This window comes from Arvicanthis niloticus, chromosome 16 (genome assembly GCF_011762505.2).
Source record: "Arvicanthis niloticus isolate mArvNil1 chromosome 16, mArvNil1.pat.X, whole genome shotgun sequence".
Classification (NCBI taxonomy): domain Eukaryota; kingdom Metazoa; phylum Chordata; class Mammalia; order Rodentia; family Muridae; genus Arvicanthis; species Arvicanthis niloticus.
In genome coordinates, this window is record NC_047673.1 from 37,422,804 (window position 1) to 37,446,201 (window position 23,398).

At 43.3% G+C, this 23,398-nt stretch overlaps 1 protein-coding gene across 4 annotated transcripts in view; it reads right to left on the reverse strand.

Moving 5' to 3' along the window:
• Positions 1 to 23,398, reverse strand: part of Stox2 (storkhead box 2) — a 238,591-nt gene that overhangs the window by 77,433 nt on the left and 137,760 nt on the right. The window lies entirely within an intron of this gene.

Below are 23,398 nucleotides of genomic sequence, written 5' to 3' on the forward strand. Positions count from 1 at the left end.
GCCATACTACTTTTTCTGCCAGGCTCAAACCAGTAGCTAATTATTCAAGATTGACGTGAGCCCTTCAGTGAATCGCAGCAAATCTTCATAGGGATTAAAAGTAATAAGTAACAGTATCGGTATGAGCAAGCAGATTTTCAGATTAACACATCAAGGGAAACACAACAGCTGGCAGACAGCTCTACCTGTGTACCTGCATGAGCACTTAGAACGCCCCTGACTCCTCCCCCTCGCCCCTCTGCTAGAGAACTCTCCGGTCTAGAGAACATGTTGGTGTCCAGTGTGCTCTCTGATGACATCATTTACACCAGGCTGTCACTGTCTCGTGCCCGGACTCCTGGAAGAGCCTTTACTTCTCCATGCTGCCCTCTCCAATTTGGCATGACTTCTACAACTAATGGCTACATCGCTCTCTAGATTTCAAACCTTTGCTTTCTTGTTACTGCCCTTTGAGTATCAGGCACACCTCAGCCCCTATAAGCAGAGCAACCATATGTCTACCTGAAGGCACCTCCTGACCTCTCCTCACCCAGTGCAATTCCATCTTCCCCTTGCACTGCACAGCATGGACCTTCCAATCAGTTAACCCTGTTCCAGATCTTTCCTCACTATCCGCACAAAGCACAGGAACAGAAAACCTTTGTCTTTTACTGTCCCCAGACACCTGTCTACAGCAGCGCTTGCAGGCAGGCACCAACCAGCATCAGATCAATCAACAGAAACAAGCACTGCATAGCTGATATCTCCACCATGCATTGTGGTGGGATACAAAAGTCAAGATGCTTGAGAAGTTAAAAGGAAAAGTTACTTAGTAAACTGGAAGGTCGTAACAATTGCAACAGTAGCATCCTGTCATTTCTAGATGAATATCTGTATCAAGAGCTGTTCAGATACTAATAAAAAAAAAAAAAAAACACTTGTATTCATCCTCAAAAGAAAATTCTCCTTCCACCCATATGGTTTATGCTCAGTCTCTTTCGTGGGAAGACATCTACAGAAGCCACATAAGATGCTGGGATATCAGGCAAGGAAGAAAAGCACTGTAGATCTGGATCGGTATTTTAAAACATAGACATTTAAACAACTGTGTCCCAGAAAATAGCAGATAGAATTGCATATTATTTTAGGAAAAGGAGTGTGTGTGTGTGTGTGTGTGTGTGTGTGTGTGTGTGTATGTGTGTGTACATGACCATGTACAAGCCAGAGATCATGTTTAGTACCTTTACATTTAGTTCTATGTCCATTTTTTTTTAAGGAGGGTCTCTTTTTGGCCCTGGATTCCAGGACCCAAGAATGGCCCTGTCTGTTTCTCTCCAGTGTTGGGATTATAAACCCTCCCATAGTCCCCTTTTCTTACATAGGTTCTAGGACACAAACTCGGGTCTTCACTATGTGCTAGGTGTACAAGGAGCCACCATGCCTGCCTTTATGGTGGGGTTTCTAGGATTCAAATCCAGGCCCTCATACCAATGCAGCAGGCACTTAACTTACTAGGCTACTGCCCCAGCCCCCTGCAGTAAGCTTTTATGCCCGGCATTAGGAAATTGTTTCCATCTTAAAAAACAAAAGTTACGGTCCCTTGTCATATTTTCTAGCTGTGCAAACACATTCCCAGAACCCGAGCCTAAATGCTGGATCTCGGAAACACAGGGAACTGCCGCCACCCTCCATTTTGCCGCCTTCCCACATAACGCTGCTTTGATCTTGTTTTGCTTTTTAATATAACTATATCATTTCCCTCCATTCCCTTTTTTTCCAACCCCTCCAGTGCTCCCCACTCTCACCTCCATCTCCACTTCTTGGCCTCCTCTTCTCTCTTACTTCGACTTATATCAATACAACCTGCTGAGTCCTCTATGTGTTGTCTGCATACTCAGGGGTTCGGGACTGACCGCCCGGTGTTGAAAAACCAATCAGGGAACTCCTTCCTTTGGGGAAAGACTACTCTCAGCTCTCAGCACACCTTGGTTGTCCACAGTTCTTTGTGTAAAGGTGGGGCCTTGGGGAGATTTCTCTCTTCCTTGTTAGCAAGTCTAGTGTGTGGTCCTAATCTGGCCACATTGATGTGATGTCATGAGTGAGGAGTTCCTGTCATTCTTGGAGATACAATGTAACAACATTCTTGGTCCCCTGACTGTTATAATCTTTCCATCCCCTCTTCTATGGTGTTCTTTGGGCCTTGGGTGAAAGAGTTGTGTTGTCATATATAGATGAATCTAATTGAACCTGGATCATAATTAGTTTTTCTCTGTATTTTGGCCTTGACCTTTTTTTGGTGCTGAGTGAGGGCGGCTTCGGGGACCTAGAGTTAAGAATTCTTAGCAGGAGTCTCTTTGTTCATTTGATTTTAATATCTATAGATGACTCAGAAGAACCTGGCAAGATCTGTGCCAAAACGCCAATCACTTTCTCCATTTCCCTTACAATATTTGAATTGTACCCAACAATTAATTGGTTATTGATATAAATTAAGTCCCTAAAATATTCAGCTATGGCAACAACCCAACACACCAAACTTTACATACTATGAAGAGAGAACGTGTATTCCTTCCAAATTCAAAAGACAGATAACACAATTCCCTGAATTCCTAAAACATTTATCTAAATCTGTAACTGATTATTCAAAAGAAGGACGATGAATCCAAAAAAGAGCATACTCTGTTTGACTTAATGATTGCTCTGTACTAACTTTGCAGGCAGCTCTGGACAGTCTGGATCTCAACGCGTATGCAGCACAAATAAAATAAACCATTGCCAATGCAGAGGCCCCGAGACCCCAGCCAACTTCCGTGCCATTGATTGTGGCAATATCCTGTGGCCCCATAACTAAAATTTTGAGTTATCCTTTTAGATCTTTAAAGACTATGAATATGAAATGCATGACAGCAAGGTGATATACTCCCCCGAGGACATTCAGGAAGGTCGAAGGTTCTCTGGTGACCCCAGAACCATGACCAGGTGTTGTACTTCACAAATTACCAAAGCATTTTTTTCCCACTCTGGATAAAAACTAAGATTCTGTCAGGTTTCTTTGTTGTCTCTTGGTTCCTATGACCAACAGCAGGAGTTAGTGCCCTTTGGGGATCGTTTTCCAAAAGAGAATCCACTTGACAAAGAAAATTTCCTCCTTTCTCGGAAACCCTGTCAACAGGCCCAGAGAGCCACACTGAGTGACAGGCTCAGCCACCAACCGAGTCACTGGCCTATGTCCACATTGATGGGACACAGAATCAAAGTCTTTCTCAGCACAATTTCACATTTATACCAGACTTCCTTCCTGGTCACACTTTAATAAATGAAGTCTCCAGTCCATTCTTGAACTTTGAGGCTAGCTGCTGCCATTTTCCCCATTGTCCTTTTGAAGTCAAAATAGGAAGAGGAATTCCTCAGGTATCAGAACAGACAGACTCCTGGAGACACTGAAGTGCCCTTTCATGCATATAGAGGTTTTGCTTAGTTTTAATCCCAACAAAATTTAATCTTCTGTCCATAAAGGCAGCTATTGAAGCTACACAAATTTGCTAGCTAAGTCAGTCAAGATTCAGAGATGAGCTGGAGGACAATACAAGACACAGTGATGTCCCAGCACTAGATGGGCCCTGCTTCCTAACCTCTGTAACAGAAACACATGCACTCCAGACTCCTGATGACCTGAAAACCATCTATTAGGAAAAAAAAAAAAAAAAAAAAAAAAAAAAAAAAAAAAAAAAAAAAAAAAAAAAAGCTGCCACAAACCCAATCAGCAAACTGCATAATGAAGTGACTGTTCTAACACCCTATGGGCTCCTGAGGACCTGGAAATAAATTTTCACTTGTGTTCTGTCTGCAGAACATCCTGTCTGCTCTGCTGGTACCACAATGTCTGCTAGAACATCAGTCCATAGCAAGGAGACCCATAGGAAAGAGCCCCATTCGTCTTCAGATGAAAACCAGGCCCTGCTGAGTTCTGCTCACTTATTCACAGGTAGAAAGAAAAGGCTCTCCTGAAGAGGACAGAGCCAACTGATGGCAGCTCCTCACAGATCTAATGCCACAGTCCATCTCAGAAAGGGCAAAACAAGACGATAAATTAAGGTAGCTCACCAACACAACACACACACACACACACACACACACACACACACACACTCCTACCTCCTATCAAACAACATCGATTGGAAATCTCACAACTATTAGTCTTAATTACTACTTCCAGATCAGCAACACGTGCACTGAGAAATACCATATCTACCCTGTGAAGCCCATCTATTTTAAATCATCTTTCAGATCCCTCCTCTAGGTCAGGGGCCATTGTAATGACAGCCAGTTAAGTCCTAACTCTGAAAAGACAAACTTCTCGGAAACAAATAGCCCCTTCTTATAAACCCCAAACCTGCATTACCAGCCTTAGATCATCAGCGTATCGATAGCAATAACTTTTGACTATGACTACGCATAAACGGCGCACCAGTTAATGAGTCTACGTTTAGGAAGGCATTTAACCATCCAAACATTTTCAGGAAGTAGGTACTGTTATTGTCCCGCTTTACACATGGGACACAGAGGAGCCAGGGCTGGGCCAGGCTATAGAGCTGGCGTATGTACCCCAACTAGGGCAGCTTTCTCTCTCTCATTCCCAACCCCGGGCAATGACTCAGCGTGGACTCTGTTGACAGATAACCAACAGAAAATGTCTGCGCATGTGCAGAGGATCCGTAACGAAGGGGCTGACAAAGCAACTCAAGATATGAGTAATGCTCCTCGGAATGCACTGTTTGGAGTCTTCGTGGCTTACAGCCGCCTCCAGGACTCTAGCCCTTTCTTCCATGGCGTCCACAGTCAGCTGATCTTTCTTTCATTCACGGCCCAGTTTCCAACCTCTACATCTCTTAGGGAACCGAGTTAAACATTCTACCTTCTCTCCATCCTAATTCTAAATCAGGGGATGAAGTACGAACAGTTTATGGTAAGAAAACTTAGTTGGCCTCCATTCAAACCCCAGCTCTGCCGCACATCCGCGATGTAAAATGGTCAACCAGAAATTCCTCATCCGAATATGGACAGGAAGATACCACCAGCTCCATACTGCTGGTTGTTGTGTCATGTGAAGAAATGCAAATGCTGACTAATTGGTCCTCAGTACAAGGATTGCATCACTACCACAAATTCTAAAATATTCCTTACTGGGGAAAAAAAACACTTATTAGTTATCTCAGAAACATATTTATCATTTAGAGTACTTGTGTTGACTGATCCCTTTAGTTATTTAATTATTATTTTATCCTGATGGTTTTATTGTTTATTTGTTTACTTATTTATTTATTTTTGAAGGAAGGTCTCATGTAGTCAGGCCGGCCTTCACACTCAGCACGTTGCTAAGGATACCCTTGATACTCTGGCCTCCACTTCCTAAGTATGTGCCACTATACCAGGTTTTATATGATGCTGGGGATCAAACCCAGGGCATTGTACATGATAGACAAGCACCCTACCAACACAACTTTGTCCCCCACCCTGTCTTGAGAATTTTATCTTAAATTTCAATTTTTATTTTGTAATTTGCCTCTAATGTTTTGCCTGTTTATCTTGAATATTTACATAGTTATTGTTTCCTCTTAAATTTCAGAAGCGCATCTGTTCTCACACAGATGGTAGGGTACAAAAATTCTCGTCTTTAAGGAGAATTACCTGATTCTTCCATATAGCAAAGAGTCATCATGTGTGCGACCTACCAGTTTTGAGTTTAGGGATTATGGGAGACGGCCAGGCCAACAGTCACTTTTCCTTTGGTTAGTGCAATTAAGCGGTGTAAATAAGATTTGTCAGGGCTATATCTATTATTGAGGGTGGAAAAAATAACCTGTTTTCAAATGCTAAGGAACTTCCGCCGTGGCAACAACTGATATGCTAATTATAAATAATTTATCCATTCGTTACATAGCCCAAGGACATAAAAGGAATGGCTTCCTTTCATTAAATATTCCATAACATTTAAATCTTTCACTTCCTTAGACAGGTCTTCCTCCCAATTATCTCAAATTATCGTGGTTCAGTCCAAGTTAGATGGATTACACTGTCAGTGGAACATTTTATATATATACAGCAAGTCATGCCTGACAAAGGCTTAATTCAATGATCAATTGTTCTTGACCACAGCTAGCAAGGAGTCCTGACTGTCCTAAGGAAATAACCCTTAGCGGTGACAGAATCTGATTCGGATTATTCTTAAGGCAGCATTAGAAGTAAATCCGGGGTGACTAGGTTTGAGAACTTTCACCTTATATAGATCTAAGTTAGATCCCCTTTCTGGATATTCAGAATAACTCACACATGGCACCTTGATGATGTTTATCTACCAAGGACCAACCTCCAAAGATGATGTCCCAACAGCTTCACCTGCAGGTCATACACTGGAGGAGAAGGGACCATCCATATTACTCTGGATCTGGCTACATAGGAAATGTCTGCTTTCACACCTTTGCCTTCAGGGCACTGTCCATGCAAGATAAATATTCCACCAACACACCCCTGTTCCTGTCCCTGTCTTGATAACTTTATAAAAACCTCTAACTCATACAAGTTGGAGGCCACCACAACTTCACACACACATCCTCAGCTGGCCACAGTGACTTTAACACCTTCTCCTGTCTCCTCTTCCCACTCTCCCAGTGATAGACACTCTGTGCTCCAGACACACTGGACATGGGCTGCCCTGTTCCTCATACCCATTCTCTGCCTGTCCGTTTCTCCCTCTTGGCTACTTGACCTAGATCCGCCTGTGCCAGGGTTACCTTTCTGTACCTGCAAATCCCAGCACGCTACACCCTACTTAAAATTCTTGGGTGACATTTTATACTTAGAACAAAATTACAGCTCCCAGCTTAAAATATAAGGTCCTTCTCAATTCTGGCCTCTCCTCCCTTGTGTCTCACCACACCTAGCTAGCTTCCAAAAGGACAGAACTGCTCACTGGGAACCCTCGTGTCTCCTGCCACTCCCCCCCTCAGCTCCCCCACCAACCTCTACAGCCCTTACCTTGCAGGGATGACTCCAGTGAGCCTATGGCGTTGCCTCGGAGCGCTCTGCCCCCGTCCCTCCTCATCTTCTCTAGTTCTGCTGAGCCCTACAGATCCATGACATCACGCACTCCTAATTCTTCCTCACTCTCCTCCGCAGTCCTGCAATTGTTTCCTATGAGTCTCCGGAAGTTGAGGGCTTCCAGAATCGAAGTACAAATGTTAACCCTCTGGAGGAACTCGCACCCGCGTCAAGGTCCTCCCCTGCAGGCATTGATACTGGCTTATTGGATGGTAAAGAAGTAATAAACAGGGACCCTGGGAAGCCCGAAGTCTGAGACAATGACAAATCAGTGACTCCCAGACCCAAAATTACCTAGAGAGTGTTTAAAAACATAAAGTTCTGGGCCTCATCCCAAACCTACAAACACTTGGAGAAGGAGGCCAATGTGGGGCTGCTTAGCTGGCTCCCTGGATGACTCTGCAGAAGAAGCGAAGCCGAAGCTGGGCCCCAGATGGCATCTAGGAACTGCAGTCTACACAGAATGTTCCTGCCACAGCTATTTCCTGCTGCGTGGAGCTACGAAAGCAAGGACAGTGACTGGAATCAGCCTAAGGATGTCACACCACACCGCCAAAGCCCCTGGGTGCGGCTTTGGGACTTTGCAGAGTGAAGCATTTTGTTTTCTGCAGTATACTCTGTGGTCTTAAGCGTATTTCAAGCAACTTGAAGGCGAGGGCTAAAGGGTTTCATATCCTTCCTTTACAACACTATCTCATGGCGTGCACTGTAAATGGGGATCAAAGTTGAATATTTATAAGTTAACTATGCCTGTGGTGGTTTGAATAGGAATGACCCCACACCCCCCAATAGACTCATGTGTTTGGATGCTTGGCCCATAGGGAGTGGCACTGTTAGGAGGTGTGGCCTTGTCGAAGTGGGTGTGGCCTCGTTGAAGGAAATGCATCACTGTGGCAGCAGCCTCTGTGGTCTCTTATGCTCAGGCTTCCCCCTGTGGCATACAGTCCCCTTCTGCCTTTGAATGGATCTGTAGAGCTCTCAGCTCCTTCTCCAGCACCATGGCTGCCTGCATGCCCGTCATGCTTCTTGTTATGATGATAATGGACTAGCCCTTTGAAACTGTAAGCAAACTCCAATTAAAGATTTTTCTATATAAGAGTTACTTTGGTCATGGTGTCTCTTCAAAGCAATAAAACCCTAACTAAAACAAAGTCCATATTTAAATATACCTTTAATTTAAAAAAAAAAGTTAAAAAAAATAGTGACAAAAAAAAAAAGCTCTTCCTCTTAGTTCTACCTTCTACCATGGTTATTGGGCAACTGGAGCCTTCCTATAAAGAGACAACCCTGTGAGACTGCTAATACCTATTCGTGTGTGTGTGTGTGTGTGTGTGTGTGTGTGTGTGTGTGTGTGTTAAAAGCATGCTTAGAAATAGTTTACAGGGGCTGGAGAGATAGCTTAGTGGTTAAAAAGCCCTTCTAGGGGACCCAGGTTCAGTTCCTGGTGCCCACATGACAGGTCACACCTGCCTGTAACTCCAGTTCCAGCAAACCGATAGCCACATACAGACAGACACGTATATGCAGGCAAAACACCAATACACATAAAATAAAAATTTTAAACTAGGTTTACAGAATTAAGTATATTTTAAGTTAGGAACAAACTATTTTCTCAGAAGAGCAAGGCATAGGGACCTTACAAAGTCTTCCTGTTCATACAGAAAGTTGGAGGTAGGAAGTGGTGGGCAGATATGACCAAATTACATTGTATAAATGCATGGAATGTTCAAAGTGTACGTAAAAAATATTATTTTTTAAAAAGTCTTCTAATTCGAGCACTGAGTGTCCCACATATTGCTCAACACCCCCACCCCACCTTACCCAGATGAGGCTTGTAAATCCCCAACTCCATTTTTTTCAAAAATCTTTTTTTTTAATATTATTTATTTAATGTATATGAGTACACAGTAGCTGTCTTCAGATACACCAGAAGAGGGCATCGGATCCCATTACAGATGGTTGTGAGCCACCATGTGGTTGCTGGGAATTGAACTCAGGACCTCTGGAAGAGCAGTCAGTGCACTTAACTGCTAAGCAATCTCTCCAGCCTCCAACCTTTTTTTTTTTTTTTTTTAAGATACAAATTACTAATCAGAGTTGCCCCAGCAAATCATTAAACATAAAATAATAACACAAAGCTCAATGAAGAAACATTTAGATTCTATTCTTGAGAAATGGAACACAAATAAACTTGACCTTTTTACACAGTGACCCCTTGACCTTAAACCTTAAACTTTACATAAACTATAAGTCACATTTTTCTAGTTAAGCCTTATCAAGGTTGTATTTTATTTCTCTAATATATTTTTTTTTGTTTCTGGAGAACTTAAATGTTAGTAGAAATAAATAATTTCAACTACTTTTACTTAAAATTTGAGGACTTTTTAGAAAAAAACATGATTAAAACCTCATGCCTGTTGTTAGGTTTGCTGAACGGTGGGGGTTTTTTTGGTATTTGTATTACTTTCAGTGTTATATACTTTGGGGATCTTATAGGTTCTAGATTGTGCAAAAGATTTTACCAGTAGAAAAACTAAATAAAGATTTCCCCCCCCAGCCCCCATCGCATTCACCTCATTACCACGGGGAGCACAACCCATCCTCCGATTGCTGAGAATCTTGGGGGACTTCAAACTGAGAAGAGTTTTCTCAGATGGAATCACTCTTGTATAAGGAGTCACAGGCACGGCCCACCCCCACCCCAAGTGAAGATTTTATAATACACATTTAGTATAATATATTCTAAGCCAGTTAACTGATTGGCAAAGACATTATTCATTTATCCAGTTTTAGCCATCTATAACATTATCATCCTATATCATCTAGGATTCACCCAGATCTCTATTTTATTAACTGCTTGATTATGTTGGATTTAATCTTATCTTACACCTACAGGCCTACACAAGGCCTTCTTTGCCTGATAACGTCATCTTGAATTACAGCATCAGGTCCTGTCAGCTCCTTTAGTGATTTGGCCTGTGGTTATCTTCAGAATATGTTCAGTCACAATGCTTCCAAAAACATGTGGCAGAAGTTAAGGCTACACTCAACCTTTTTCTTCAGTCGTTTTCACAGCCAAAAGACTCAAGAAGAGCACAGGGGAAAATAACAAAGTAGAAGAAAATGTGTTGCCCAGCACCTCGGAAGATGGCTCAGAGGCTGAGGACGCTCTCTGTACAAGCAAAAGAACCTACCTGAACTTAAATCCCCAGCACCCACATAAAAAATCTGGTTGTGGTCCTGCCTATGCCTATCATCCCAGCTCTGAGAAGAGGGGAGCGGAGACAGGAAGATTATGGGTAGATGGGTGATGGCCACCAGCTTAGCCCTACACTCAGTGAAAGAGTGTGACAAAGAGATGAGATGAGGGTGAGGGAACAGCTGCATCCCACCTCAGTGCCGCTCCACCTTCCTGATGCTGCAACACTTTTATGTGGCACCTCATGTCGTGGTGACCCTCAGCCATGAAATCATTTTTGTTGCTACTTCATAAATGCAATTCTGCTACTGCTATGAATCGTGATTTAAATATCCGGTATGCTGGATGGTCATAGGTGACCTCTTTGAAAGGGTCATTTGACCCCAGATTGGGAATGACCCACAGGTTGAGAACCACTGCCTTACCTCTTCCTGTGGCCTCAGCATGCATCTAGGTACAAGCGGTCACAAACACGAGGATACACAGCATAGCACGCAAACACACCACACTCACACACACATGCATAGCATGCCAACATACCACATTCACACACACATACATACATACATACACACACACTATAAATATATGATACCACATATAATATATAATGAATACAAAGAAAAAAATGCTTTGCAGATGTAAAGGATTATGAGTTTACACCAGAGTATACATTTACATGGAAATGGAAATTCTTTCAGTCAAAGTTGCACATGTGGCTGTCGGGCACCTTTGTGCTAAACGAGTTAAGACCTAGGACTTGAGCAGAGTGATCTCCCCTAAGAATCAGGGCTATCCCTTGTGATTGACAGCTGTGATAACATCAAGCCAATTAAGGCATCAGAGGAGCTCACATGGGTGTGAAGAAACCCACTCCAGGTGATAAGAAGAGGAAAGGCAAAACCAGCTCCCCACCCCACCCCTGACAGCTCTGCCTGGCCTCTATTACTCAAAAGGGAAGACAAGATGATCCACTGAACTCATGTGGGCTGGAGAAGGGCATTCTCAAATAACGTATTGAAGTTAAAACTCATTAAGACAGATACAGAACAACCTTAAAATCTGTTCCTCTCAGTTCAATGTAGGCTTCTTGAGTAGAATCCACCCCACTTCACCCACCTTAGAGGAAGTACAAGGTAAAAAGCTTAGAGAATAAAAAGAGTTCTATTTGAATAAAATAAAAACGTAATTCTGGACTGGGAAGATGGCTTTTAGGGTAACCTGTATGTAGAGCAAATAAAAAGACCTGAGTTCAAATCCCCAAAACCCACATAGGAGAGCCCACGCCTATAGCTCCATTGAGAAGTTATTCATAGCTAGGAGGGGGTGGAAACAGAGGTATCCCAGGGGCTCATCCAAAAGGTAGGCTCCAAATGCAATCAGGGACCTTGTCTCAAAAGAGATGGCAGTGGAGCTAGAGAGATGACTCAGAAGTTAGGGGCACTTAGTGTTCTTGTAGAAGAGTGGAATTCAGTCCCACCACACACATTAGCTAACTCGGAACCTCCTGTATGTAATTCCATGCCAAGAGCATCTGGCACTCTCTTCTGGCCTCCAAGGGCACCCAAACATATATGTGCACATGTGCAATATACACATTCATGTTACACAGGTGCGCGCGCGTGCGCGCACACACACACACACACACACACACACACACACACACACACACACACACATACAGAGAGATGTAAATAAATCATTTTTAATATGACAGAGAATGATAAAGGAAGACACCTTATTCCAACTGGCCTGCACATACATGCACAGGAAGGAGTGAACACACCTACACATAGACCAAATAAACACACAAGCAATCTTTAAAGTTAATTTTAGCACTGTTTAAACATAAAGCCTCGGCTGAGCAGTCATTAAAGGTGTGCTGTGAGCAAGCGTGTGAGAGTCAGCACATGCGTGCATATGTACAAAGCTTAGCATTGCTCCTACTTAAAACAGTCTCTAGTGGCTGCCATGCAGTCTGGGTCTAAGGCCTCAGTGAGGTAATAACACTGTAGTGCCTGGTAGATGTACACTGCAGATGGGGCACCCATAAAAAGTAGGTCGCTATCTTGGGAGCAATGTGAATAAAACATGAGGAGTCTGTCTGGACACCTCAAGTCCAGGGGCTTTGTTGTTTTATGAGAGATGACGTAGTCACACTGAAGGAAACCAGAGGAGGCCATCTGAGACCTGGTGCTGCCAAGACTAGCTACAGCTTCCAAAAATCTGTCCCAACAACCTGCCTCCAAGACACTTTGCTGCTGTTAGACACACCTCTGATAAGACTGCAGGATCAGTTCCAGCCAAAGGATCAATGCCTAAAAGCCTTACACAGATGCGGCTGCATTTGATAACCATGGGAAGCCATGTTGTTTTGCCCATAAGGTTGAATGGCATATACTACTTATCAACATCTGTCATAGTTTGGATGGAAATGTCCCCCGAAAGGTAGGCTCATGTGTTTCAATACCTGGACTCCAGCTGAGGTCTTGTTTGGTGAGTTCTCAAGGAAGAAAGTAGGTCACTGGAAGTAGGCCTTGCTGTTTTATGGCTGGCTTCACTTCCTGTCTTTCTCTGCCTTTTGGTTACTGAAGCAAACTGAGCAGCTGCTGTATACCTGTGCCAAGCCTTGCCCACTGCCATGGAGGACTGTATCCCCCAACTGTGAGCCAAAGTAACTCTTCTTCCCTTAATGTGTTTTGTCAGGTATTTGATCACATAATGAGAAAGAAAATAACCTAGTGTCAAGTGCAGTCTCTGTGTCTTCCCCACCCCTCTCTCTCTCACACACACAGGTATAGACACACAGAATGTAGTCTGTATTCTAGAGAAACTAAGCTTTTATTGGCAAAACCTAGGCCTTGTCTGCCCACACACATAGGCAGCTTTTGAAGTTTAACTGGTTGGCCAGGAGCACAGAAAGTAGATTCTGTCTACCCTTCAGGCTTTCTTTGCATCATTCCCCTTGGGTTCGAAGGACAGGACCACTGGGGACCTGACCAGATGATGTACTGAAAGTGACCATGAATGATTCAGGTGAATGCAACCACGTAGGTGTCTAAGTTCTGAACACCCAGACCCAGCTGGGTGGGATTCCGGATGGCAGCTCAGTTGCCACCTCAGAGTTCCAAATCAGGCTACGAACTCACATCCGTGGGAAAGCCGCAGAGATTCACCAGTGATGTAGGCCCAGACTGTGCCATACACGCCCAGATTCTGCAGAACCATCCCTAATTTTTAAGACCCATTAAAAGTGAGAACATGCCCTTGGTTTAAAGGAGGGATACCACTAGGCTTTCCCTCCAAATCAGCCTTGGAAAATGATATCTTTGTTTCCTTTTTCAGACTGAGCTTCAGTGAGACCCAGTCTTGTTACATTTGGAAATGCATACATACAACCCAGCTCCCACCTCCAAAGAGGCTTTTCTTTTTGCTTTTTTCTTTTTCTTTTTTTCTTTTCTTTTCTTTTCTTTTCTTTTTCTTTATTTTTCCTTTACCTTCTACTGAAAAGTCAAAATAAGTATCTCAGGTTAAACTGCATCTGATTAGATAATGTTTAAGTGAAGTTGAGTTCCCTTGGATTCATATTTCACAGGAATGTGGACTTCACAGAGATTCTGGATCATTTTTTTTTTTCTAAGTTGGAAATCTGAGAACAAGAAGCCTACTTAGATAAATGACTAATTCTGTAGGCTTCCTTAGATCACGTATCAAAATCAATGAGAAACGGAATATTTTATTTCTGATCAAATGAATACTGGGTAAAAGGCTAAGAATCTGACTTAAATAGACTGCTGACCTTGGTCTGACCTTGGACAAGTTGGCTGCTGGCATTCTCTGGCACTCAGTGTGAAGCACCAAGAAATACCCAGGTCTGCATAACTACATTCCAAAAGATAAAGCAACAGCAGACCTTACCCTGCACCGCGTACTCTCCAGCTCTCTCCTATGCATCTGTGTCTTTAATCCACATAAACTCACTTAGATATCACTTTATTCTCCATTTATAGATAAGAAAATAAAAGGTAATCTGAATATATACATTGTCAGTACAGTACAGCCAGTTCGTGGATACCAGGACGCCCTATGCAACTATTTGACTTTCTTTTGTATTTTCTCTCTTGGGTGTGTACGCGAGTGTGTGTGTGTGTGTGTGTGTGTGTGTGTGCGCGCGCGTGCGCGCGCGCATGCAGTGTGTGTGCAGGCACACTTTTATGTGCATGTGTGAATGTGCCTGAAGCCTACTTACATCAAGAGGCTTCCTTGACTGCTTTTCTGTATATTCATTGAGGCAGAGTCTCTAAAGCAAACCCAGAGCTCGCTGATACAACTAGTCTCAGAAGCCAGCTTGCACTGGGCTCCACTGCTCTGCCTTGCAAGTGCTGAAATTATAGTCAGGCCACCATACCCAGTTGGCATTTATTCTGAGGATCCAAATCTGGTCTTCACGCAGGTGCAGCACGTGCTCTAACCATTGGGCAGTATCTCCAGTTTTGCTGATTTAGGACCTTTAGCTCACAATGTTCTGCTGCTATGCAAAGTTCTGTGCCCACAGATGTGGAAAATCCACACAAATTTTGATTATCTTTACTCTTCTACTTAAGGTTCAATCATTTACTTTCTCGAGCAGACTTTTAAAAGTTTTTTTTTTTTTTTTAAAGTTTATCAACATATGTCCTTTGTCTACACTATAAAGAGCATGTTGATACACAGGGGGAAATGTGTCCAAATACTTCTTTCAAATATTTGAAAACCAGTTGAAATGAAAGTTCAGATAGTTCACCGGTTTACTGAGAATCTCTGTTACAATTCCAAATGTAAGCATCTGATCTGAAAGGATGTTTTCTTTTAGATAGTTGGTGAGTCAAGAAAGTGGATTTGCTGTGCAACATTGACAAAAGATCTATATTTGGTTTGTTTGTTTCCTCAAACAGAGGCTCTACCAGTTCAACCTAGTGACCATAGAGATGGCTTCATCTTCCCTCTTTGCCCTTTAGGCTCAGAGACTGCAGCAAGGTGACAAACACCCACAATAACACAGCAAGGTCTTCACACCACTCCTGGGTGCTAACGGTGCCTCGGGTTACAGAGTATGGACTCCCAAGTCCACACTGTGACTGCCAGAAATTGGAACAAAACTGTGTGTCCTCCTACTTATACATGCAAGCTATTAGCTATTAAGGTTCCAAACCTAAAATAGAGGGGTTACACAGGAAAATGATGAGCAAAAACAATCAGGCTTCCTCTAGGACAGTGGTTCTCAACCTTCTTAACAACACGACACTTTAATCCAGTTCCTTATATTGAGGTGATCGCCAACCATAAAAGTATTTTTGTTGTCACTTCATAACTTTAATCTGCTACTGTTATGAAACATAAATATCTGACATGCGGTATATCTGATATGCAACCCCTGTAGCAGGGTTGTTCAACTCCCAGAGGGGTCTAAACCCACAGGTTGAAAATCGATGTTCTAGAAATGTCCAAAACACCAAGCGGAAGCCACGAGAGAACCAGGAAGGGCTATCATCAGACACATAAGAAAAAAACTGAAAGCCGGGCAGTGGTGGCGCATGCCTTTAATCCCAGCACTTGGGAGGCAGAGACAGGAATATTTCTGAGTTCGAGGCCAGTCTGGTCTAGAGTGAGTTCCAGGACAGCCAGGGCTATACAAAAAAAAACTCAGTCTGGAAAAACAAAACAACAAAAAAACAAAAAACAAACAAAAGAAAGAAAAGAAAAAAGAAAAAGACTGGAAACTTTTCAAAAAGGAAAGCAAGATTGTTGCAAAGTGAAAACCGAAAATGTATTTGTTGTTTAGTTTTCATGTAATTCTTTTTTTAGATCAATCCTTAGAGTTTAAAGTGATAGCTACTGATGCCACTGCCCCTACTCTAACTGGATGGGACCCTTAGTTACAAGCAACACAGGTCAGCATTGGCTCTTAAGAAGCACTAATAATAAACAATAGTGGCTTCACACCTTTAAGGAATCAGCCTTGGTTCTAAGGGCTTTGTGCATATGAATTCACATAATTCACCCTTGAGCAGGTGCCATTATGATTTCCATTTTTCAAGGCAGGAAACTGAGCTCCTAGGAAAATGGCTAACTAACATCTTACTTACTTGTCTGCTTACTCAGAGAGCGGTAGAAAAGCTGGGCCATGAAGCCTGCCTCTCAGCCCTAACTGACAGAGCTCACAGCCTCTCAGCAAAGCAACCTGTTCAAGTGTATTAGTGACTCATAGGTGACCAGGCATGGAGGGAAAGGCAGGCTTGGAACCCTGAAGACAGAAATACTTTATGAAGGAAAAGGTCCTCATCGGGGTCACAAAGAGCAGCTGGCACTACCAGCACAGCCACAGGGACACAAACTACTAAGAGTCACCACTACCTTGGGATTGCTCACCCTACTGTAAGTTCAATAGCTGTATCTCATGGGCCCCACCAGTTTGTCCCAGCAGACAAGGTTCAAAGTCAGGAAAGGGAAGGCTGTATGCAACTGGAAAAGGAAAAGAGGACAGGAGAGGAGAGGAAAAGAGAGGAGAGAAAAGGGGAAGGGGAGGGGAAAGGAGGGGGGACAGAAGGAGGGGAGAGGGGGAGGAGAGAAGAGAAGAGAAGAGAAGAGAAGAGAAGAGAAGAGAAGAGAAGAGAAGAGAAGAGAAGAGAAGAGAAGAGAAGAGAAGAGAAGAGAAGAGAAGAGAAGAGAAATCATTCGGCCATTGAGCATCTCCATAGAGAAGGCAAATTCTGCCTCCCACCAGTGACCCAATAGTGGGAAAATTCATGTTCTAATGCCCCTATAAAAAGCAACACAAACTGTAGCACAGAGCAAGAGAAAAAAAATTCTGATTCCTAAAGTTGGATTACAGACATCTGTAAAGCTAGTTCCTTCCAGGACACTGAGGAAGAATATATCCAGGCCTCTTTCTAGCTTCTGATAGGGGCTAGCAATCATTTGGTTTATGGATACTCCTTCCTTGGCTTACGGATACTCCCACATCTGCCCCTAGAGTCACATGATGCCCCTTCCCCCTGGATCTCTTTTCTTCTATTTACATATTGGATGCATAGCTCATCTTACTCAGCACCGCCACAAGACTACATCCACACTGTATTTCCAAATACGGTCTTATTCACAGGCACCAGAGGCTGGAGCTTGAGTAGATATTTTGGAGGGACTTGTCAAACACATAACAGTTGGGGGCTATGACAGAGCTACAAGTGACGCTCAAATGTGGGGAAACCAAAATGGCCGACGCACCTCAGTCACCATGATGGGCAGCATTTCACCTCCTGTGCAAATCATTTCAAAGCAAAAGGTGGGTGCACAAGAAACAGTGGAGATGTTAATGGCTCTCCTAGAGGAAGAGGCCAGACAGGAATGTGCATCAGGGCTGAGGTAGGATGCTAATTGCCAGACAGTCCCTCCCTGGGAATCTACGGTCATCAGAAGGATGAGGTCAGGCATCCATCCTCTACCCGAATGCCTGAAGGCATCTGCCAAATATCTCTTTTATCTTCAAAAAGAAAAAACTTGGCCTGGAGGAGTAGTCATGGATTAAAGTAGAAAGATGAATGGAGATTTTTTTTAACTGTGAGAGTAAGTTACCTAAGCTGTAATTTTTCCGCTGAATAGGTATATGACAGATGTTTGAAACATACATTATTTACATAGCTGGCCTCTTCCTTTGTGCAGTCACTTGCATGGTTCTCCCTTCCAAACCTGCATTACAGATACCCAAAGCATGCTCTTGCTGCCAACAAAACAGCTACAGAATCCATGTAAACACCAATAATGCAAGCCTAAGAATTACACCAGACTTTAGTTCTGAAGGCCAGAGAAGTAACATACAAGCAGTCCTAATGACCATTCTCCAGGCTTTTGAAAAGCTAAGGAGAACTCAGTCCGTGAAATCCAGTTGACCTTCCATCTGCCAGGAATAAAAATAACTGAAGCCACCTAAAAAGCAAACCGGAGAGTACAAAAACACTGGGCTATTCTGGTGTTCTCAACTGCTCCTCTGCATGGCTGGCCTCCAGCCCTCTAACCTCCTCTATGCACAAGCGTGCCTAAAGGACCTCCTGGCTCCCTGAACGCATCTGTTAGTCCAAAATAGAACTCATCATCTGTTCCACTTTCCCCAGCTTCCTGATGGTTCCCACATTCTTCGGAAACAACATCTCCACTCATCTTTTCAAATTAGTGTAGATTTGTTATACAAAGCAATGGAAGATTTCTGTGACAGTTTCAATCAAGTATATCATGTCCTTTAACCGCATTCACTCATTACCCTCTCCTGTGACCCCTCTCGCCGGTTCCCCATCCCAAATAATCCTTCTATTTTCATGCCGTGTGTGTGTGTGTGTGTGTGTGTGTGTGTGTGTGTGTGTGTGTGTGTGTGTGTGTAAAATCTAGGCTCCACATATGAATAAAAACATACGTGCCTTTCTGGGCTTGGTTTTTCTCACTTATTGAGGTAATTTCCAATTCGACCCATCCTCCTGCAACCCTCCTCCATCTTTACAGCTAAATAAACCCCCACTGTGAGCGTACATAGTGTCTTCTTTACCGGTCATGATGCTGGACAGCTCGGTTGAGCCTATAACTTGGCTACTGTGGACAGTGCTGCACTGAAGTAGATGAGCGGATAGATATCTCTGTGGTCTGCTGATTTGAGTTCTCTAGGTATGTTCTCAGAAGCCATATAGTTGGATCATGGGGTCCCACTGCTTGATTTTTGACAACCCTTCATACTCCTTTCCATAGTGGCTACACTGGTTTACATTCCCATCAGCAAGATGTAAGGGCACTTTCTATTTTCTTTCACTTCTTAAAGCCAAGTAGTTCCAAAGAGTAATCCGCTCCTCTGTCTGCCAGGTCCTCCCTTGCACCGCGTCCTCCCATCCCTCCCTCCTTGGCCTATACAAGTTCTGGTTCAAGTACACAGTTCCAGTGCCAGTCAGGCCTATGAGTTCTCTTCAGCTGGTTATCTGATTAAATGCTTTTAGCAAAAAAAAAAAAAAAAAAAGAAAGAAAGAAAGAAAGAAAGTTATAGACTCATTTTAATGAGGATTAGAAAAAAATATAATTATCAAGCGAAACCTGTAATTTTACAGAAAAGGTGTTTTCTTTTTAATTCACTTAACTAAAGAGTGAGTCAAGTTGAAAGGGAACCTGGAACGTCCAGGTGAGGTAATTTTGACTGTGCTGAGAGCCTGTCCCCCATTACAGCCGCACTGTGTGCTAGATACAGCTGGATAACCAGACAACGGGGTGTTGCTCTGCAGAGGGGATCAATGCCCGTTTGGAGGAAGGAAGTTTGGTCAGATATAACTGGGCCAGTTCTCATTACAATGAGGTGTTATACAGTAAGGTCAGATTGAATCTTCACTCCCTTCCTCATGTGACCAGCTGTACTGGAGCACTGGAAAATGAAGGGGTTTTGAGCAATCCCACAAGGACATCTACATTATGTTATTCAGACCTTACAGTCACTAGAACTGGGTGCCAAATAAACTTCTCAGCCCCAGATAAAACAGCCTAAGACAAGTTGTATATGGTAATAAATAAATAAATAAATAAATAAATAAATATGGATGCAGTGTAGCATGCCAATGTAGGTAAACACAGCTCTAAGGTGGTCTTTTATCATTTATTGTAGGACCACTTCCTGGATCTCTTTCTTGCAGATTTCCAAAGTACTAGACACGCATAATACAATACCCATCTACACTCCAAGCCACCACAAGGCAGCCCTTCTTCAAATGGTTTTTTTCACTAGCTCCCTCCAAAAGTCACAAATCTATTACTTGCCTCATAAACTCAAGATTCACCAAAATTCCAGGCTCCTTCCTTGCCTGGTTATGCCGTTCTCACATCCTACAGTTACAATAGGATAAACTCCACACAGCTTTGTGCCTGGCTAATACTGCCTCCCCACCCTTTCCCAATCCTTCTCCTTCTCCGTCTCCTGAAATCCTAGCTACTCCTCAAGACCCTAGTAAGCCCTCTATCCAGGTGCTAACCGGCACCTTCCTCTTCTCTGAACCCTGTTCAGCCTCCACCAATCCCGACCAACTGCTCTACTTGGCTCCTGACTGTATATTCCTGACTTCTGATTCCCAAAGGCTCACTCATGAACAGCTAGGGCTTTGTTGGATTTTTCCCCCACAGAAGGAGATGACTCAAAGGTAAGATCTTAAGATTGTATAGTATATAATAAACATATTTGGTACAATAATATATAGCCTATAGAATTCTAGCTGTAGTAACTTCCCCAGTTATAAAAGGATGACTCACAACCAGACTTCCAGACGTGTTTTCTTTCCTCCTCTTAAGAAAAGTCATTCATCTAAGACATCAGAGTCCTGATGTGCGCCAAGCTCAAGGATGCTGGCACAAGAGGGATGTAAATGAAACAGGTGTTGTCAGTTACCAGCTGGCTGTCCGGTAAAGGATGGGACTGGGTGAGCTGGAGGCGCAGTGCAGAGCGGTTACAACACAAGCATAAAGCAACTGTCACAGAAAGGATCTGGAGGAAGAGAATAAGAAGAGGGCAAGCTGGGCACAATGGGGTGCACCTGCACCCTCAACTATGGTGGAGGCTGAGGCTGGAGGGCTGAAAATTCAAGCTGATCTGAGCTATGAGACCTAACCTCAAATTGAAGGGGTCAGGCAAGACATGTTGACTTTGGAAGGGGAGATGGAATTCTGTCAGACCTGAAGAGATTTGGGGGGGGGGGGGCACGTTCTAAACAATGTTACAGAAAGTCTGAAACATACATAAGGGCCCGAGGTGTGAGCTCCCAGACAGAATCTGGAGCACAGGGTAAGGAGGAGGTTAGAAAGATGTGGAAACACTGGGGAAAGTCTCCTGGTGAAGACTTCCTGAAACCCACTATCTACCCACGACTCCACGTGCATGAGAGACATTAAAAGGAGAAGCAACTTCTCCAGTTTTGTTTTGGGCCAGGTTAAAAAAAAAAAAACTAAATAAAAATAAAAGCTTTCTGGGGTCCCGAGAACAATGGATTGACCTGGAAATCTGGTCCCTTTGGACAATAATAGAGAAGAACAGGAGCTCTAAAGAGCAGGGATAAAGAGACAAATTTAAAATATTTAAGTAGGAGAAATCAATAGGATTCTCTGGCCAGCTGGGTACACATTCCAGCATCACATAAAAATAGTTTGGGGATTTACTACTTAGGGGAAAGTTTATTACAGCGTTTAAAAAAAAAATCACCCGTGTCATTTCATTCTTTTGTGACTGTGGCCAGAGTACATTCAGACTTGACTAGACTCTTGTCTCGCTACCACGAGAAACCTTTAGAGCCAAGACATGGCGCAGTTTCAAGGCTGAGTGGCAAAGGCTATATTAAACTCCAGTTTCTGTATTACCCCAAGAGCAAGAACCTAACCAGATTTTACTCTCAAGTCGTGCATTCAGTATAAACAATCTTGTACCAAAGAATGAGCCATGGTCTAATCCACTCCAAATCTCTGGGGGTACAGGGAACTGAAGCCCTCAAATGCTCAAGAGTTATAAACATTCTAGGGTTTTGTACAGCATACTCTTTTTCTTTCTTTCTTTTTCTTCTTTCTTTTCAAATAAAAAAATTTCCCAAAGACTATTGAAGATATTGAAATACCAGGAGAGGTGGCCTTTGTAAACTGGCAGTGTTCCCTAGGGAAATAATGAGTGAAGTCGTTCGCCTCGGAGTGTGCCATCCTTCCCTTCCACTGGCTTGATGTGAGCAGCCAATACGGGTAGCTGCAAATCAAAACTGTTGGAAGAGGAGAGCCAAAGAGGAAAGGGGGAGAAACAGGATGCTATTTATTAAAGCTTGTCACCTGGTCACAATGAGCCACACATTTAACATAGGGCCTAGGGATGGCAGGAAGCAGGGTTTCAACATGAGCACAGCTCCTGAAAAGAGAAATCCATGGCTCCAGTGTGTGGAGAAGGGCAAAGGGCTCTCCTAACGATCAGGTGCCAAGTTCAGAAGTCTAGAGCCTGCTCATTACGAGCTCGCTCATTATATATAAGACCTCTATAATGGAGGCACGGAGCCAAAGGACTCATTATAGGCAGAGGGAGGCCATCTGACTCGCAGGGGACACAGCTGGCTCCGGCAGACCATGATTAGAACCTGCGTGTCTACCATCTACTCTTAGGTGTCCTACAATAAAATGAGGGACTGGCTCATACTAAAGGGCCCAGAACTAGATTCTGCAAAATGAAAACCAATAAACTAATTGGGTGGTGTGCCAGCCATGTCTCCCCGCTTAATTAAAACCATTAAATCATCATCAGACCAAACTAACCTACATGTTTGAGGATGTCAGTTTAGGCTTTTATTTTGTCTTTCTTTTCCAATTCCTGAGGGCCACAGAATGAAAAATATTGACTTTCTTCCTTAAAGGCATTACTTTAAAAAAATGCAAGAATTGACCTAAAACTCGTCACCATTCTGCTTTCTCAAAGTCTTTTACAGGCATGCTCAGTAGAGCCAGAAGACTAGAAAAGTTAACTTGTAATTTTGATCCATAGGAGACTCCCCATCAAAATCCTGGCAGCATTATACATGGAATATGAAGCATCAACCACCCTCAGCACAGCCCAAGGGGAAAGCAAAAGAAGTAAGAGGCTTGGACCCATATGAATGAGTGGTTGAAGGATGCTCACACAAGAACAGAGGAGGCTCTAAAGGCTTTGCCCACAGAGCGCTTAAAGCCTGCCAATCATTTCAGTGGCCCACAATCATGGCTGCAAATGTTCGGCTCTGGGTGTTACAGAGTTCCTTTTTAGCGGGGAGTTTGCCTCCACTCTCTAGTTAACGCCACCATTTTCAGTGCTGGGAAAATAAAGCAGAATGGTCCCACCGCCATTTGACCCAACCACCTTTCTTCTTGGAACACTGTGCACATTTTATATTCAACTTGGTTTGAACGAACAAAAGGCAAGATCCCCCCACTCCTGCCCAGAAGGCACTGGGGAAATGAATATGGAAGAGGAACAGTGAACTCTTCTGCAGGCCCGTGGTTGCTAGGAGGCTGGGGACTCTTAGGATTACTTTAGATTTGATAACTGAAAAGAGACACTGAAAGAAAGCATGATCT